This window comes from Pongo abelii, chromosome 9 (genome assembly GCF_028885655.2).
Source record: "Pongo abelii isolate AG06213 chromosome 9, NHGRI_mPonAbe1-v2.0_pri, whole genome shotgun sequence".
NCBI classification, from domain to species: domain Eukaryota; kingdom Metazoa; phylum Chordata; class Mammalia; order Primates; family Hominidae; genus Pongo; species Pongo abelii.
Window position 1 is genome coordinate 128537130 of NC_071994.2, and position 13974 is coordinate 128551103.

The 13974-nt window shown below is 45.4% G+C and overlaps 1 protein-coding gene across 1 annotated transcript in view; it reads left to right on the forward strand.

Annotated features, from left to right (window-relative positions):
- PKNOX2 (PBX/knotted 1 homeobox 2) overlaps nt 1-13974 on the forward strand; it is a gene marked incomplete at its 5' end in the record, with an annotated part of 196156 nt that overhangs the window by 86841 nt on the left and 95341 nt on the right. The window contains 1 exon segment of the mRNA NM_001134095.1: nt 8215-8322.

The window sequence follows — 13974 nt, forward strand, 5'->3', positions numbered from 1 at the left end:
TTTACATGTGTGGGGAAAATCACAATTTCTCCTGGAAGGCATGGAAGGGAAAGTCAGAGAGAGCCTTCCGACTGTTTTGCAAGTGGGTGTGAGCCTAGGGCTCTGTATCCATCTGACTTGGAATCTTCTGGCTGCTTACTGTGTGTGGCATGACCCTGAACTGGAATCTGTGCCTTTGTTTGTCTGTGACAGTGTTTCTGGGGTTGTGTGCGTGTGTGTCTGTGTGTGTTGTCACTGCTGTCTTTGTGACTGTGTAGATCAATGTGTGTTTCTTTAAAAAAATATATATCTCATTTCCTGCATAAATTACTCCATGTAAAAGGCCATCCGGAGCTCAGTTCCTAGCATCCTTTTTCAATAAAGCAATATTATCAGAGCCTGGTCCCAAAACTAGTCCCAAGAGAGGCTTTTCCTAGATTCTTTGTCAAATGAAATGTCACCGACTCACCAAATGATGAGAAGAAGAATTCGTCTTGTTTATTTCCCAAGAGAGGCAGAACAGAAGCAGCTCACCCTCTTTATAGCTTTTCCTGGACTAGATGGGCAGGTGGACTCCACCCTTTCCCTTCACTCCTTAACCAGTTTTCTTTGGGCCAGTCACTTAACTTTCTAACCTCAGTTTTCCCTTTTTAAAAATAGGACTAATAATAACTACTTTCCAAAGTTGCTGCAAGGCTTAAATAATAAATTGGATAATATAGTTCTTCGTAAAGGAGATCAGCATGTGGTGTGTTATACACTTCACATGTCCTCTGCTGAATATATACACGTATTTACTCCTTTATCCAGCAAATACGCTGAACACCTTATATGTACAAAATACATCTTAGGCTCTGGGGAGCTCTATAGGCTTGAGATTCCATTTAGGATTATATAATCGAGTGGGGTGCCAGAGTGGTACCCAGACGATCACAATGTGGCTGGCTAAGTGTGAAGAGAACTGTGCATACGATGCTGTAAGTGGCTGGAATGGTCCTCGTGCAGCCTGTGGAGGATGCAGCAGCCCCCAGAGAGATGGATCAGGAGGGAATTGCTGAGCTGAGATGTGGCCGTGGAGATGGAAAGGAAGAAAATGTAGCTCACTCTATCTGGTGGCAGAGGCAAAAACAAACAGATTGTACCAAAATGCACTTACCTTCACCTGCTTCTGGAGAGAGCCATTGGAGCTGGGGAGCCTGCCTTGGAACCCAGAGTCATCAAGCAGGCTGGCTTGGGGAGAGAGCAAGGACTCAGAGGCTGAGGGTCTGACCACTGGGGAAAGGGATGGGAGGGGAGGAGTGAGAGAAGGAGGCTAGGCTGAGTTTGGTAAGGAAAGTAGAGACAGGCAGGGCCTTGAAGAGGTGTCCAATGCCAAAGTCTTCTGATGGGGCTGAAGGTTCCCCAAATAAGAAAATCCTGCTGGGCAAGTGAAAGGCTTTTTCTAAAGTCCCTTTCAAGTGGGCTGGTCTTAGCTGAATTAAAGCAGACATTTACTTTTCATGATGCATTCCCAATTACCAATCTCTCCCCCAGGCCCCTTTCTCCAGAAAGAAAATTTGTAACTGGCCAAACTCTGCCCAGGTCTCTTGACTGCTTCTGGCATTCCTGCTTATCCATTCTTTCCCTCATTTAATAGATGCACGTTGAGCCTGATGGTAGTGCACCTGATGGTAGTGAACCTGATGGTAGTGCTGGAAGTGCACGGTGAGGAATACAGAGTCCCTGCTCTCTGGAAACTCAGAGCTTATTGGGAGGGACACACCTAGGAACAGATAATTCAGTGACACAGCCTGGAGTTCATGGCTAAGGACTTTGGACTTTGTCTTGGAGATACGGTCCCAGGTATTAGGGGAGCAGAAAGGAAGGAATAACAGACACCCTGTATGGGGCTCAGTGGCCTGAGAGAAAATCTAACAGAGTTGAGTCTCAGAGGATGAGTAAGATTCTGCTAGATGAGATCTAAAAAAGTTATTATTGCTATCATTGTCACTAATGACAATAGTCATCATTTATGAAAGGCTTAGTCTATGTCATTGCCAAGCCCTTTGTTATCTGCTAAGCATATCACACGTCTAATGTAACACCATCAAATCCCAGGAAGCATCCTGTGAATTGGGTATTATTGTAACCATTTTACAGAAGTAGGAAAACCGTGACTTATACAGCTAGGAAAACGGAAACCTAGGATCGGAATTCAAGGTTGTCTGACTTCACCTTTCCACCCATTGTATTCTCTCTCCCACATTCACTTAGTATTACTGCAGGAAGCATGCAAAATAATACATAGTTTAGTCAACAGCTCTCAATTCAAGAACACATTGAAAATATAAAGAAATGTAATACCTTTGGCAATGAATAATAATAACTAGGTAAGCAAATCATCAACTGAGCTCGTTCAGCATTGATCTGATTTAATATTTTCTAGTAGCAGCTCCTCTTCATGTGACAGGAACAATACTTTCCATGATCTCCATGAGCACAGTACTCACCTAGGTATGTATGGAAGGAATAAGAGAAATATGAAAGTCTCACAATCAAAAGCTTATGATGACATTGAGGGGAGATTAAGATTCACGCACAAAGCAGGGGCTCACAAAATTGAGTAAGATCAAGGGTCAGTAATAGGGTGAGGAGGGCAAGAGTCTGAGTTCATTCGGCTGCAGAAAGGCAGGACTTGAGCTGGTCTTTGCAGGTTGGATGGGACCTGGACAACAGGAAAGGGAAGCGTGGCAGGTGGGCCAGGAGGGCCAGGGAGCTCACACAGGGGGTGTGCTTGGCTGTGAGGCAGTGGCAGCCTGGCCTGGCTGGAGAAAAGGTTCAGATTTGAAAGTAGTGGGGGATTAGGTAAGATTGGTAGGGTCAGGCTGATTATGAAGGGGAAGAATGGAAGCTAAGAAATCTCAATTTTGTCTTTCAGGCCCTGGCAAGCCATTATAGACTTTTGAGCAGAGGAGAAACACCATAAACAAGTCAATGAATTATTTTAGCTTCCAAAGAACCCCTCTCTTTCTAGAGGATTGGCATTGGTCTCTTTGAGATCAGCCTCAATGCTTTGGTGAAATTTGAGGCTTTCCCTGGGATGACAGTTGAGTTTAACAGCTGATCAAGCGTCATCAGAGAATGAGATCAGAGAATGTCACACTGTCAGGTCCAGCCCCTTGTTTATAGATGGCAATGATGAAAACCAATAATGATGAGGAGGAAACAGAATTCAAACCGGTGGCATATTTCATCCAACATCACAGAGCAAACGTGTGGCGAAGCTGGTGCTGGCTGCCATGCCTCCATAGCTCACCCCCACCAGCAGGGAGGTGAAGCCTGAGGATTCACAAACATCAGCTATTAGGGATTGCTGGGGTGTCCGCATAGGCAAACCACACTTTCATCACTGCACTCATGGAAGAAGAGGTCCTCGGTGGGCTCCAGAGTGAGAACAGATGATTTCTTAGGCTCTTGGGCCAACTGGGACAAAAACCTTGGTGTTTTATGCTCCTGACATAGATACCAGAGTGGGGTAACCTTCCTAGAGTGGAGAGGGGACAAGCCTTTGGTTTGGGTCTCTGACCACAGGTTCCAGAGGCTCGGTCTTCACCTATCCAACTCATCTGCAAAAAGCCTAAGCACAAGTTGGCAAAACAGGCAAAGGTGATCTGTGGGGAAGCCAGCCCATGTCCGTAGATGGGTCCAGTAGAATGAACTTGGATAGGCAGAGAGAGGCCTGTGGGAGCTACAGTGCTGGAGGTGGGGAGGTCATGAGGACAGAGGAACTTTATCTTCAATATGAAGCTCTTGCGTCCTTTCTTGTCCCCCGAACCATCCGGGCCATTGGGTCACACAGCCCCGTGTCTTCCCATCCCTCCATGTCTCTCTGACTTTCTGTCTGCATCTGTGGCTTGGCCCTGCCTGTTGTGCTGCTTATTAGCTTTCAGAGAGGAAGAGCTCTGCATGGTGACAAAAAGGAGATCGTTGGGTCCCTCTGCCTGCAATCTAGAAAGGGGCACACAGCTTGAGTGTGGAGGGCAAGAGGCGGGTTGGAGGCTGGGAGGATGGCCGCGGCCATCAGGGGTCTCCTCCTCCCTGCCATCCTGGCTCTCTGTCATGTGAGTGGTCCTCCTTGTGCTTGGTGGAATTGCTGGCAGTGACAGGAAGGAGATTACAGACTGTATTTTATGCCTTGTAGCTTTCTGTAGGCTGTTGGGAAACAAATGGAACTCGGCAGTTGTCAGTTCTGCAAAGGAGAATTCCAAGTGTATTGTAGCCCTGAAGCAGTGCCCTGTGTGGGGGCATGCTGGTGTCACCTCTGATCGTCCTTCCTCTCTCAAATGTGTGTTTTATTCCCTGAGTAGAGAACAGGGTCAGCTTCTTTCCCTAATATTGGAGTGATTCCTCTCTGAGTTGTAGCTCCTCTGTGTCATCTTGGGGTGGGGCAGCAGAGGCTCAGCTAGAGCAGAAAGACAAGGAACACGTGGCTATGGCAGGATGTTGGAGGGAGCCCTGGAACCCCAGTGCCAGGAGAGACACAATGAAAGAGACAGAAGCTGGAGGCCACACCAGGCAGGCAGGGCTTCCTCCCCTCTCCAGCCCTGACCCTGGCCCTGAGCCCTGCTCTGGCCATTGTGGGATCCGGAGGCTGACAGTCAGAAGCAGCATCACACACACATTGTAGGTGACAATTATTTCTTTACCTTCTGTTTTGCCCACTAGACTGTAAGCACCTAGAAGACAGGAAGAGAGCGGGGGAGAGAGAGAGAAAGAGAGAGAGTGAGTGAGAAAGAGAGACAGAGACAGATTGTGTGTTGTATCTTTGATGCCCAGGCCCCAGCACAAGGTAGATTCTTAATATATGGGGACTAAATTGAAGCAATTTGTACCTTCCCAGAACAGGGCAGGAGGGAGTAGTAAAAAGCTACCGAAGAACAGATCTGTCATTTGCCAAGTCAGCCTCAGACACCTGGAAAAGGCTGATGTTAGCAAAGCTTCCAGGATTGGCCCACCCCACCACTCAGGGCACAGCCGCCTCTGCCTCTCTTTCCGGGAGTGCAACATTAATTTAGCACTTACTACTGCAAGCACTCTCTTTGGATTGGTAAGAAATAGAAGGGCAAAGAGAAGCAGAGAGCTTGGGAGAACAAAATGTCTGGAGTCAGAAGACACACCACTTGCTGGCTGTTTTCTTAGGCAAGCCCTGTGCTTGACTTTCCTAAGCCTCATTTTCCACATCTACAAAATAAGAGCAACTACCTGGCAAGGGAAAGGCATCTGTCATAGGCTGCTGATAGGATGTAAATGGGTGTGACCTTCCTGCAAGTAATTTGTAAAAATTCCTTAAGATGAACACACCTTTGGACTTGGCAATTCCACATCCAAAAACTTATCCTAAGAAAATGATCAAGTCTGGAGCAAGAGTCCACTGCAAGAATAGTCATTATATGTTTGTAATAGCAAAAACTGGAAATAATCTAAACAACAAATGTGAAGAATCTGTCTGAGTAATTATAGTATACCCATAAATGGAATGCCATAATCGTTAAAATTATAATATATTTTCCTCCTACATGAAAAGGTGTTTATGATATGTTGTTAAATATAAAAGGCTATTTAGTGAACAGTATGAAAATATGATACTGCTTTTTAAAAAGAAGCATTTTACTCCAAATATTAACTGTAGCTTATATTTGTATTGTAGGATTGCTACTATCTTAACATTTTTCCTCTTATTTATCTATTTTTTACAAGAAGCATTTGCTATTTTTTAAAGGTAACAAAATCATCATATTAAAATATCTACTTTTAAAGGTTGCTTTAAGAGTTAAAGAAGATATTACACATGCAAGTACTTTGCGAACTGAAAAAGTCATACAGATTTAAGATAGGACTTCTGCCCATGAGAAGCTTATAGTTTGGAAGGAGATGAAAGATATCTAAGATAACCATAGCATGAGACAGGATGTGACTAGAGCTTTCAGAGAATGACAAGCAGCATGTTATTTGGAAGCACAGAGGAGGAAAAATTACTTCTGGCTGTGGAGACAGCAGCCAGAATGTTTGCGTGAACACTGAAGAATGGTTCAGGTAGAAATATCTGATCAGATAGAAATATAGAATCGGGCATTGAGGGGAGTGGGAAGTTGTGGACAGGTTTGGAGAATGGCAAGTGTTGTGAGTGGTTGGAGAGTAGAGAGCCACTGGTGCAGGGTGGAAGATGAGTCTAGAAAGGCAGTCGGGGCCAGCTGCTTTCTAGACAATGAGCAGATGTGTGTTGAAGGCCTTCTCTGAGCAGGAAGTCATTGTACTTCTGGAGGAGGTGGTGCCACAGCTGTAAGCCCATCACAGGTGTGAGGCACTCACGGCTGTGTCGGTAGTGCCTGGCATGGACGACACCTTGAAGAGCATAAATGAAGTCACCTGTCCTGGTAGCTCTGCCTGGAAGCAGCAGTGCAGGGGTGCGCTGTGGGGCCGAAGGTGGGAAGGAGGAGCCAATGGTGGGAAGAAGGCCAATGGCGGGGAGAAGGGCCCTTTGTAGCTTGTGCAGCTGGGGATGGAAAGTAGGGAAGATATCTTCAGCCCTGACTGGAAGAGGATGAGAAGTGGGATAGTGATGGAGGAGTGAAAAGGAGATGAGGCTTGGAGGAGGGAGGAATCAGGCATATCTCCCAGGTTTGCTGCTGGGGTGGCCACAGAACTGGGACTCGGTCACAGAGTTCACAGACAAGGTCACATGGAGGAGAAGCCTGGTGCAGGGAACAAGCTAGGAGTAACTGGACCATGATGATGCCTGTGAGCTGGTCCCCGGTCTCTTGAGCTCTTCCCAGGAGCTGCCCAGGGCAGGCAATGGCTGGTATCTCTTATTTCCTCTTGGGAGGAGCCTGGGGTACAAAGAAGGGAGGGGTTTTGTTTTAATCCAGAGAGCTTTTGTTAATGGAAATTCACAAACCACCCTGCTTATCCTTGCTTCCTTCAGCTCATCCCACCTCCCAGCACCCTTGGCTTCCTCTCTTCTGCCACCAGGAATTCAAACCTCCCTCAGGATCCTGGATGCTGTCTCTCTGCCACCCTCACCTCCCAGCAGTGCACACACACAAACACACACACACATACACACACACACCAGAAGGGAGGTGAGAAAGTATCATTGTTCAGGCAAATGTCTAAATTTCCACCACCCCACCACCACCACCCCTTGCAGCTCCCGGCCTGGGCCACGGTTTAGCTCCTCCTGTTGTCATGTCACCAGTTAATTACAGTCTTTACTGAGGTGTTTTTACAGGGAGAGTAAGATGGTGTTAACTAGGAAGGAACTGTTGATGTTAAAGATGCATTTACCTCTGGTGTAGGGCAGGCCCTCCTGGCCAGCGGTTCTCCCGATGCTGCTCTGAAAGTGCCGCCCAGGCCTCGGAGCAGCCCCCTCCCCCGACCCTGCCATCCTGGCTCCAAGCACAGCCTCACTGAAGTCCAATTAGCAACTCATCCACAAGGAGAAATTGATGGGACTGTTTGAGGAGTGTCCGGCCAGACATTATGGCCGTGCTGACCACCCAGCCCCCATTTGCCAACACCACAGTCCATTTCAAATATTGAGAAACAAAATTAATTCACTTTAATCTAAAAATAAAGATAAGTCATGCAGCCAAAGCCAGCTTGAGGCCACAGGTTGTCCTTTACTGCTAAGTGCTGCTTTAGGTCCATTCCCCTCCGACTCTTCCTCCCTGCTGCCCTGGACACCTCTCCACCCACCCTAACCCCTCAGTGTCTCTCCAGACCCCAGTCGAAGCCCACTATCATTTGGATCTGCAACTTATCCGCACGCCTGACAAATCTACCACTGTTCCCCCTTCCTCTGAGTTTCCCCACAGCCTTAATACAAGATGTCAGCTGTGGTCTTCCCAGCACTGCAGAAATCACTCACAGGCACCTGTTCACACTTGGGGGCGAGGGCCACAGGCACTCCTGGTGTCAGGAAGCCAGATGGGCAACAATAGGGCATATTCAACAGTGATCAGGGTGTGTTCAACAGGGACCAAGGCATGGCTACAGTGGCTCCATGGGCCTCAGTGACCACATTGAGAGACAGTTGAACGGCAAATACAGGAGAAATGGCTGCAAGGGAAATTACAGAATAGAGGACATCCTGGAGAGGTCTGGAGAGGGGAGAACAGAGCTCAGAAGCGCCTCTTCTCTGACTGTCCCTGCACTTCTTGCCTTCCCTGCTGAGAGCTGCTCTATGCTTTTTTGCAGGTGCTTTGGCTCTAGCAGACAGGAAGAAATTCTGGCCCAGCTGGAAGTAGAAAGAGGGGAGTGAGTCTCCTGAGGACCATCTCAGAGGCCCCCGGGATCACCCGAACAGTAAGAAATGCTCTTCTGTCCTTTAACATATAGTTACACCCCCCAAGCACGTTATCTTTTCTTCTGAAGGCCTCTAGAATGAGCTCAGAACATGAGCTGACAATTAACATGAACAACCTTCAAAGCCAATCATTGCATGATTATTCTCATGTCTTTATGTCACCTCCTTAGCTCCTTGAGGAGGAGTGCTGGGCCTTATTCCTGTCTCTTTTCATCTATTCTGTGAGCAATAAATGGTTGTTGATACTGATGGGTGGGGCCTTGCTTAGTATGATGATGATCACATTTGTACCACCCTCTGGAGCAAACATTATCACCCATGAATGACCTGGTGGTGGCAGGGCGGGGGTGTTCCTTAAAAATGCAGTTCCAGGACCCCAAAGCCAAAGCTTCTGATGCTTTGAGTCAGGATTAGGACTCAGGAACCTGCACCCCAAATCTTTTTGATGTATGGAAACTGCATTCCAGGTGTTTCTGATGAACTCTGAGAAACGGTTCTTTTGAATGTATAAAGCATTTTGAATAGAGAATCTCATTTAATCCTCTTATCAGATAGGGATTTTTAAATCCCCTTAAGTAACTTCATGATCCCACAGACGTAAGTATCAATATAGTCAGGGATTTAGAAATCCAGTTATCCAAAACAACCCTTTTCTCTTTCCAGTATGCCATGATAAGGGCTGGATCTGTTATGGTGAGATTGGGCCCCAACTCCAAAGGACCTTGCCCAGGATTGTGTAAGTTTCCCTGATGTCTTAGGGCCACCATGATCTTACAGTTCATCAGTCTCCATTTTGGCAGCAGAAATCATTGCCGAATTCCTCACAAAGCTGGTTTCCCTGGAGAGAGGGAACGAGGGAGAGTTAATCGCAAAGATGAATGTCCCTTTGCCCAGCTCCCCAAGCAGCTAGTTAGTCTATTCAGAGGACCATGTGTCTGAGGACAGACTGGCAACAATGCTCATCCTTATTCCTGTCTGGGGAGCTCTGTGTTCTAGGTACAACGAGGGGTGGGTGGCATGGGAGAGCTGTGGCTCCTCGCAGTGGAAGCTGAGGGGAGGGTATCTATGCAGGTCAAGTCTTCGCTGAGTGTGGGTTGGGCGAGGCCCGTTTCAGGGTCAAGTTGAGCCTTTTCAACATTTGGAGTCTGTGTGCAGAGTGATGTCACAAGGAGTTCACTGTAGACAGCAGCTGTGGGCAGGGCTTGAAGAAGATGGGAAGAAGGTACAAAAAGGGACAAGGGTTCTACACCTGGTGAATCCGTGTGAAGCGTGCTGATGCCCAAGTTCAGTGGCTTTCTCTGGGACTGAGAATAGAACTGAGGCTCTTCCTGCAGAACTCTCCTGTAGAGTCCTATTTCTCTGCAGGCTGAGGCTGCGGGTGCTGGAGTCCAAACAAGCCAGTCTGAGCCTGGGAGAGTGGAGGTGTTCCTGCCATCCCCTGCATGGTGGAATATGGGTAACAGGGTTGATGGACTGCTAATCCTGCTGTGAATTATGTCTTCCTGTAGAATGGAAGGCTTCCACAGATGGGGTAGAGGCAACCTCAAATATCACCCCTGACCTTTGCCCTCTCACTCCCGAGACACACACACACACACACACACTAACCACTGAACCATCTTGCCAAGTGAGTGGCAGTATGGTCTGTTCTAGGGACTAAATACAGTTGACACTATTGCTTGGATGGGTGCAACTGGCAAGGACAATTTTTGCAGCTAATGCTGGAAGTGTGGCAATCAGAGAAGCTGCCAGCTGTCTCACTTAAATTCTTAGCTCTCTCGCTCTCTTTTTTTAAAATCGTTTTGCTTACATAATCCACCCCCTTTTTATTTTCTAATTCTCTCCTTGCAAAGCTGGCACCAGAGGGGAAGGGCTGGGGTGGAGGGGGTAGCAATTACACATCGGTTTGGGGAGCATTTACATTTTGCAATTACAATTTAAAAATAAGCCTCGTTAATGATCTCCACGTGTAAACGACAAACCCTAACTGACATATATACTCTCCTGGGCCTGCCTGCCTCCCCCAGAGTCGGGGCTCAGTGGAGGCAGAGGTGCCTAGGAAGACATAGGAGGAGGCTGGGGGCCAGTGTCTGAGGGGTGGCAAGAGCAGGTCATATGCCTTTGAGGTTGGTACAGGACAGATTCGGGAGTGAAAACTTGGAAATCAAGAGTTCTGGACTCCAGCTCCTTCTCCTCCCTGCACTCACGGCTAAGTCCTAGCCCATCTTCTTCTGAGCCTGGCACTGTAGGAACTCTGCTAGGGAGAAAGGGAGCCCCAAATGCTGATATCCTCTGAGGTGGGGATTTTCAAAGTCCTGTTGGGCAAACATAAACCTTAGTTCTCAAGAGCCAGCCAGTGTACCTGGATAGTCATGGATTGGGTAAAGGAGCTGATTCCATACTCAGGGTTCAGGAAGGGAACAGCATTTGTTGTATCCCCATTTAGGAGAGATATATCTCCTCTTCTCAGTTGGTGCACACATGGTTATTGGAGTCCTCTGGTTCCTTGAGGAAACTTAGGCTTTGGAACCAGACCAACCTAGACTCCAATTCTAGCTCTGCCATTTGCTGCCTGTGAGATTTGGGGCAAGTTACGTAACTTAAGTTTTCTTTTTTTATTTTATTTTCTTTTTTTTTTTTTGAGACAGGGTCTCACTCTGTCACCCAGGCTGGAGTGCAGTGGCACAGTCTCAGCTCACTGCAACCTCTGCCTCCCAGGCCCAAGTGATCCTCCTGCCTCAGTCTCCTGAGTAGCTGGGGCAACAGGTGCACACCTCCACGCTGGACTGATTTTTGTATTTTTTTTTTTTTAAAGAGATGGTGTTTTCTCATGTTCTCCAGCCTGGTCTCTCACTCCTGAGTCCAAGTAATCTGCCTGCCTCGGCCTCCCAAAGTGCTGTGATTACAGGCATGAGCCACTGCGCCCGGACACTTAAGTTTTCTTACCATCATTGTCTTTCTGTAATTTTGGTAATCATATTTATCTCATGGGGCTTCTGTGCAGATTAAATGAGAGAATGCACAAGAATGCACCTCACACAATGTCTGGTGTATCAGAAATGCTCAGAAAATGCCAGTTCCTGTGCAAGCCCCTCCCCTTGAGCCCCAAAGCGCCGCCTTCTACTAATATTAAAACTGCTTCTTTCCCACTACCACGGACACTAGGGAAGGGCGATGTGGTCTGATTTGTGCAGGCCTCTGCTCAAAGTCAAGCCATCTGCATTCTGAGCAGCTTCTGAACGGGCCCCCTCTGAACTCCCTGTAGGATTCTCTGCAGGCCATGGTTTCAGGCTCCCAGGTCAGCCTTCAGCTTGTCTGCTGTTTCCTGACTCTGGCTGTTCACAAAGCCCAGTTCTGTCTTTTCTGGACATCATAATCCAACCGCATGACCTTTTATTGGCCACTGCCCCCTCTGGGCCCCACATGTGTTCCTTCTCTGTGAACGAGGGAGGAGGACTAGAGGCTCTCTGAGGAGTCTTTCAGGCCTGACATCCTGTAGTCCTTGGATTCTCACTCCCCTCTCTGCTTCCCTCCACGAGATATTTGTGTAGAAAGCTGTTCATCTCTTGTGCAGCTTCATCCAGGCCAGTCTTTGGACTGAGCACTTATAGTCAAGAACTTAGAGTTGTTACTTGAAATATGCACAAAATAGTTCTTATCTACTGCAAAAAGAAGTATTAATTTTAAAAAATTAGCCAGGCATGGTGATGCACACCTGTAGTTCCAGCTACTCAGGAGGCTGAGGAGGGAGGATTGCTTGAGGCCAGTAGGTCGAGGCTGCAGTGAGCTATGATTGCTCCACTGTACTCCAGCCTGGGTGACAGAGGGAGGCCTCTGTCTCTAAAAAACAAACAAGCAAGCAAATAAGAGGCACGCATCTTGTAAAGGGAAGAGGTCCCAAGCAGGCCAGATGGCCCAGGGCAGAGGACATGGAAGCGGGTGCGTGGTCAGAAAGCTCCTTGAAGGTAGGGACTACATGTTATCAGTTTCGCTGTTTATTATAACACAGTTAAATGTTATGTTTTAAATATTGTTCTAAAAACTTGCTTTTTAAACATAGGTTATATGATTGATAGCTTTCTGGGTCAAAACAAATAGATCTACTCCATTACTTTTAACTGCTGCCCAGTTTTCTACTATATAGATGTATAATTATTTATTTATTGTAGTTATTTTTTAAATTAGAAGTATGTGTGAGAGGAAAAAGCAAGCAGTGTAAAAGATACAAAATAAAAACTCTCCCTCCCTACCCTCACCTCTCCCCACAAGGCTCATGATCCAAAGTCAACCACAACAGCTTCTGGCTTTAGTTATTTCATGGCCAACATTTATCATATTAGATGATATGCTTAAGTCCTTTTTTCTCAGTTTATCTATTTATCCGTTAACTGTCTGCTATGAAAGTTGAGGAAATTAGCACACATCCTCCCCCTCCAATTTGTATTAGTTTGATAAGTTTTTATCAAATTACATTCGATATTATCTATTTTTAGTTCATAGCATTATATATACTGTATAACGTATATATACCATATATAATATATACTATATATTAATATAAGTATAAATCTTTTAAATCTTAATAATGTAAAATGATAGTCATATACTAAATAACACATACCATATAGCATTATATATACTAAAGAGATTATGAATTATGTAGTGTAGCACTACGTATTATATATAATACTAAATAATATATAATATATACTCTGTAGTATATTCTCTATATAATATAGTATATAGCATTATATATCATACATAATACTGTATACTACATGATATATAATATATAATACATGATATATAATATATAATACTATACACTATATAATATAATATATGCAGTATTTTAAAATCACATATAATAAATAGTACCTTATAATATACATTATATAATATGTAATATTATATGTTAGTATATATAATCATATGAGGTATATTATGTGCTATGTACTATAATACATATGTATGCTATGTACTATAATATATAATTATATATGATATAATATATAGGATCTATAGTATGCCATATACTTTTATACTGTATATAACATACTATATATAGTACTACATATTATATTTTGCATAATAATAAGTTATCTATGATTTTTACATTGTTAAGATTTAGAGGATTTATACTGTTATATTGCTGTAGTTTACCTCTGCATTCTATAGGTGATTATAAGATGGAAATCTGTTTAAAAGCATTAAAACCACTGTAGGCATGGCAATATTATTCATCCGCAGAACTAAGCAGTGTGAGTGGCTCGTGGAAGGGTCATTATAACGTGGCTGCTGTGGAAGAACCTTCTGAGCCCTGCGGTGCCATGACTGGTGCCCTGAGCAGCCACTCCTTCTTGTTCAGTGTCCTCCGCCTCTTCAGATTTCTTCGTTTGCTGGGCTACAACCTCTAGTTATTTTTTATATCAACGAGTGGGAAATAAACTCCTGGTTCTCATATGTCCAACACTGGCTTTGTCTTCACACTTGACTGATAATCGGACTGCGCTCAGAATCCCAGGTTCAAAACCTTTTTCTCCTAGAACTTGCTGACATGGCTGCACCATCTCCTTGTTTCCGATCTTGCAATGAGGATCTGTGGGAACGTGTGGTTCTCTCTTCTTTTCCCATTAAAGTTCTGATTTCAC